Below are 6786 nucleotides of genomic sequence, written 5' to 3' on the forward strand. Positions count from 1 at the left end.
AGATGCAGCCATTCAAAACAAGCGGGGTATGCTGCAGTACAACGCGGTGGGGCATGTCGCATCATAATGCATCATAACACATCATTTCATGTCATACCGCGCTGCACCGTATGCAAATTAGATTATGTTAATAGTATCCAGAATCACCTTATAAAACCGCCAGGTGGAGCTAATAAAGTTTAACCTCTCATGTACAGCATTTGATCTGTCACCAGAAAACACTCGGTTTCAAATCCCGATCACTGCTGAGGGACAATCTTTATTCAATTAAGAATTTAAATTGTATAGTCTTTAGACTTTTACATTTAAACTGTGTATTACAGTATTTTAATCATTATACATTAAAATGTTGGTATATTTTGTGAAAGCAAGATTGCTCAGTTGGACAAAAGTACACAACCTACTACCTTTATCATAAATATTTAAATTATGCAGAAATATTTTATGCATCAGTCTTTACCGAAGATATTACTAATAGTATTAATAATGAATGACCTTGGACAAGCTGTAAACTCAAAGAATTACCCTGTTCCACGTTCTTTGTAACCAAAAAGACTTTATTTTTTCATTGACCGTCTTTGTAAATGAAAATACTTTATTTTTTCATTGACAAAAAGTAACACAACAGCATTTCGTTGTTCCAATCACGCATTCGTTTCCAATCATACAAAGTAATTCTTGAGAGTCTCCGATTCACCATGCCTTTCACATGCTCATAAAAGATATTTAGGAACATAAACATATTACTGTATGTAAACTGTACTGTATATGGCTGGTCTTGGTAGTTTAAAGAAAAAAAATACAGATTAGTGTTCTATTTCTCCCTAAATATTTTAAGCATCAAAGTCTTACATGTGGTTATTTCAAAACGTTTTTACGTGCTCCTTCTGACCATATTTCTGTATGTTTATATACTTTGTGAAAAGGGATCATTTTAACCTTTTCTGCGAACACGCTTGTTATCGGATTAAACAAAAGCATACTTTTAGAATTTGATTAATAGAAAATATAATATGGATTCACGTATCTAAGTTAATTAATAACCGTATAACTATATCCATGTACTGTTGCACCTACAGTAGTATAAGACTTTCCATTGATATGTGTATGGCTGTTTCAGAGGTTGTCACATGACTTGCCTTGGTGGTGTATAAAGTGACTGATTTATAATCCTGAGGTTGTGTGTTCAAACCCAGCTGTTGCCATGAGTTTTCTTTTAACAAATAAACATTTCTTTGAAAAACTAAAATGGCAAATATTATTGCCATTTTTTATATTTCTAAATATCACAACATGTTCATACTGTATGTACACAGCGGTACCGCAGGGTGTAGCATGCAAATCCACATGAGCCCAAAAGCCCTACATTAATGTTGAGCAGTCGCCTGGCGCTGCGCGGTTTTCGCACGAAGTTGTATTGAGCAGTATTTCTCGCGTTGTGAACATGTGTAGACAGCGATCCCCCTCGGGTTCCAGTTAGTGTGTAATTACACATTGATGAAAAACCGGAGGTTTAAAAAAAGAGAAGTAGCTCACTGATAGTTTTATGTGCAAGCTGTGAACATTTTCACAAGTCATGGTCTTTAAAATGTATTTGGTTTGAAGGCTTTCTCTGTTTCCAAGCCCCTACATTCTCAGAGTAGAATAGAATTTATTATTAGCACAATTTATTACAGTGCTAAATTTAATATTATTGATTACTAATAGTTTATGCTAACACCTAACTTTCTTAACGCGAGAAATACTGCTTAATACGGCTTCGTGCGAAAAACCTGTATATCACCATAGGAAGCATAATAGCGTAGCCTCCAATTACCCAGACCACAAAACAAAGGAATAGTTTAGCAGGATTCAAGCAGGATTTCAGATGAAAGGCAACACTGATTGTACCCATCGATCATGCTAATAAAGCACCTTGAATTGAATTGAAATTGAATATGCTTAAAAGTTGTTCAACCGGTTTTTTTTCAGCTCAGCCAGCGGACTGATCACAGATTTATCATAGATCACACTATTTACTTGTTCCTTTGCAGACTATGCATGCTGTACATGGCTACCGACCCCTATTAAACCTATTTCACTCAATAGTTTAAACTAAGTGTAAAGTGCTCTGAGGAAAAAAAGTCTCTGCGGGAGCACATCTGCAATAGAAAGCAACCGGAAACCAAGAGAACCACAACGAGTTTTGACCATAAGAGAGAGAACAGAAAAATAATAAGATAGTCCCCATTAGCCCCATTTTAAATTATAACATAAACGCGTGTTTAATTAAATGCCTTTATTGATTGACAATGCAACGTACATCGTTATGTCTTCTAAGTATCTTAATCAACTTTCAGCATAGCTTTCTCTCCATTTAGATTTATTTTTCATACCATCACTAAACAAAGCAGGAGCGTATTGTGATTCCTCTTGGGATCACACGTGGAAAGATTAGATTGTAGTCGTTTTTATTTTTTAAATAATTTTTTAGAAAAGTGTAATCTATACTAAAAAGCTGTATTTATTTAATACCACTTGATAGTTACATTAATAGAGATAAGAATTCAAGTTGGTACTGTTTAGATTTTTAATTATTTTAAGCTGTATTACAGCATCGTACACGTTTAAAAGAGAACAGAGAAAATGCAACGTTTCTTCAGGTGTGAGGGTCATCTCAAAATGAAAACCTAAAATGTAATGTAGGCTCTGAACGGGCTATGATTTGGGCTTAATTGAGGTCACTGCCTTTCATCTGAAATCCTGCTTGAATCCTACTAAACTAAAAATTAGACACAAGAAGAGAAGAGGCTCTGGTGAAATTTCTCTGTGAACTGAAGAGTTAAAGTGTAAAGTGTCTCCTCCTTTTAACAGGAAGAGATGTGGTGCTTTAAACAAGAGAGTGTGGCGTTACTTTTTGTCAATGAAAAAGTGTGTTTTTTTTTACTCCCTGGCGGAAACGGGCTTCCATAAGAATCAAGTAATAGGTTTATTCCATGCTGAAAAAAAGAAGAAAGAAAACACATTCCATAAGAATCAGTATACTGTAGCTTCTGGGAAATATATTTTTCCTGCATTAAAGTTTAACCCGTCCAGACCGCCCTACATTACAAACTCCAAGCGTTTCACCCTCACACGTGAAGAAGGATTCACAGCCGAAACATTGCAGTATTGTATTGCAGTAAATGTTTATATCATTATATCTATTTTTTTATTTCTTTTTTAAAAATTAAAAAAATCGTTTGCCCAGCCTAAGAGGGGGGGTCTGCTCTCAGTGAATGCTGACACTCCTCCATAAACTCAAGTGAAAAATTAATAACGGCAATGTAAACATCGTATTTACAATTTGTTGATAATAAAAATGTTAAGTTCTCTAAAGCTTTCTACGTCAAGTATGATAGTTTACCCAGAGAGCTGTGTAAGCATGCGTAGGCAGCAAAAGATCAGCCAAACTGGGAAGGTGGGACACCAAAGATATTATTAATAACCTTTTAAATCTGAAGGGAGATCTAAAGGGATCCCCACACGATACCGGTTCCTGCTTCTGGAGCGATTCAGTGGGAAAGACGGTGACTATTCATTGTTATTAAAAAATGACTTAGATTCGAACATGTTGCAATATTTAGAAATATAAAAAAATCAATTAATTGTCCATAATATTGCTATTTAATTTTTTTAAAGAAATGTTTGTTAAAGGAAAATTCATGGCACTAGCTGGATTTGAACAGCCAATCTCACACTTATAAGTCAGGCACTTAAACCATCACACCACTAGATAAGTGGTAAAAGAGCTGTACACATATCAATAGATACTGTATGTGTACAGTATATACTACTGTTTGTGTTACAGTACATGAATATAATTATATCTTTATTAATTTCTTTAGATACGCGATTCCATATTACATTCCCTATTAATCAAATTCTAAAAGTATGCTTGTTTACTCCGGTATCGAGCGTATTCGCAGAAAAGCTTAAAACTATCACTTTTCTCACAAAGTACTGTATACTATATAAACGTCCAGTACAGTAACATGGTCAGAGGGAGCAAGGAGCATGTAAAAACGTTTCCGAAATAACCACATGTAAGACTTTGATGCTTAAAATGTTTAGGGAGAAATGGAATACTGGTGTGTATTTTTTCTTTAAAATACCAAGTTCAGCCATATACAGTACAGTTTACATACAGTAATATGTTTATGTTCCTAAATTAATATGAGCATGTGAAAGGCATGGTTTATCGGAGATTCTCAAGAATTACTTTGCATGATTGGAAACAAATGCGTGATTGGATCAACGAAATGCTGTGATGTTACTTTTTGTTAATGAAAAAATAAAGTCTTTACGTTTACAAAGATGGTTACAAAGGATGTGGAACAGGGTAATGCTTTGAGTTTACAGCTTGTCCAAGGTCATTCATTATTAATACTATTAGTAATATCTTTCGGTAAAGATGCTATACATGAGAGGTTGAGCTTTATTAGCTCCACCTGGCGGAAATTCCAGATACTATTACTTACTTGCGGTATAATGCGATATTATACGGTAATCCATGTTATACTGGGACAAGTGCACCACATTTTAACGCGGTATAACCCGCTCTCTTTGAATGGCTGCATCTGTAATAATGCCACAATATTATAAACGCCCTACTTAGGCTGGGCAATCGAATTTTTTAATAAAAAAATAATAATAAAATATGAGATGTAATGATGTATTCCTGCTTAACTTAGAAATTGCATGACTTTAAAAGCGCTAAAAAGAGGTTTTGATAGTTAATAACCACTTTTTGTGCATGAAAAACGGGTGATTTTTCTTCCTTGTCATCTTTCTTGGAAAAATATCTTACTCTCTTCAATCCGGGCACAGAAGGGTTAAAAGGAAAGTCAGACAGGCAGGGGGGAGGGTGAGTTGTGAAACTGTTACCTGTCCTGGATAAAGCGGTTAGAAAATAGGTGGATTTACACCTGTGAAAAGCGTTCCAATTTTAATCCGATACGAAAGACATTATTCATAAAAAATGATCTTGTACAGTCTGTAAACTGAAAATGTATGAAGGAGACACGTTGCGTATCGACTCTTTTTACAATTGGAAGAACATTCCAATGTTAATGCAACACTAAAGATATTATTAATAACCTTTTAAATCTGAAGGGAGATCTAAAGGGATCCACACGGTACAGATTCCTGCTATTGTAGCTATCAGAGGGAAAGACGGTGATGTCACTGTGCAGGTGAGCAGACACACCCTCTAATGTCAGGCATATGCGTTAAATATATTTAGATCTTTGAATTAATATCGTTATTGATTTCTTTAGCCTCACAACATTGTCCAATAATACTCTTCTTGTGTCTAATTTTTAGTAAAGCAGGATTTGAGCTACAGACCATAAAAAAACAGGATTCACTTTTTTCAAATATTGATGATAATGATATCAGTAGCAGTTTGAAACCATTTGTTGTTATTAATAAATGCCTTAGATTCGAACGTTGTGATATTTAGAAATATAAAAAAGTCAATAGAGTGTCCATAATATTGCTATTTTCAACCTAGTTTTTCAACCACATGGCAATAGCTGGATTTGAACAACTTACCTCTTGCTTATAAGTCAGCCCCTTAAACCATCATGCCACTGACAAGCAGTGAAACAGCCACTATACTATACTACTGTTTGTGTTACAATGCATGAATATAATTATATAGTTATTAATTTCTTTAGATACGCGATTCCATATTATATTCACTATTAATCAAATTCTGAAAGTATGCTTTGTTTACTCCGATAACAAGCATATTCGCAGAAAAGGTTAAAATGATCACTTTTCACAAGGTATATAAACGTACAGTAATATGGTCAGAAGGAGCACATAAAAACGTTTCCGAAATAACCACATGTAAGACTTTGATGCTTAAAATGTTTAGGGAGAAATGGAATACTAGTGTGTATTTTTTCTTTAAAATACCAATACCAGCAATATACAGTTTACATAATATGTTTATGTTCCTAAATTAATATCGTTTATGACCTTCAGATGCGTTATGCTCCTCTTCTTTTTATGTTCAGCTACTAAAAATTCCCTTTAGTGGTAAAATTCCATATAAATATTGAATACTAAGCAGATTAAAATGTTCACAGTAAAGAGATTAAATGATTAAATCTTTTCACTACCGACCAATGCACCACGAGTGCCCCTGTCGGTCATTTTGTCCAGCCAATCACGTACCACGGTACGGCACGGTGGCACGTGTAGTTGCCTGCGGTACGGGTTTGTACCGTGCATTTTGAATGGCTGCATCTGTATATATCGCAGGGATAATGTTATCAGGAAAAGCCAGTGGGGCATAAGTGGAAGCATTTTGGTAATGGTCCTTCAAACAGCATTTGTGGCAGGACTCTAGCCTATAGAACTTACTGTAACACTGCTGGAATTCGGAGCACTGTGGGAAATAGACCTTGTGTGTTACCATTTTTCTCACAGTTAAGCTCATCTCAAATCTTGACTGGACTGTGCTGTAATTTCTTGCAACTCTACACACACAATATAAAAATGTAACATGTCATGATACCTGTAATATCATAATTTGTGTCTTTTCTCTTCCTCACTTTTCTCAATCTCCTCCATTACTCAAGCTTCATCCCTGACTCCCTACTACTGCGTGCATCTAAATCCAAACCCTGCTTCTTGCCTATTGTTTCTTCAAGCACTTGTCTGCCTGTCTCAGTTTCTTATGTGTTCTCAGTCATACTCTTTCCTATTGCACTCGTCCTCTTCCACTGCTCTTTATATACTCTCTCTCCATATACA

Source organism: Atractosteus spatula, chromosome 24 (assembly GCF_055471065.1).
Source record: "Atractosteus spatula isolate fAtrSpa1 chromosome 24, fAtrSpa1.hap1, whole genome shotgun sequence".
NCBI lineage: Eukaryota > Metazoa > Chordata > Actinopteri > Semionotiformes > Lepisosteidae > Atractosteus > Atractosteus spatula.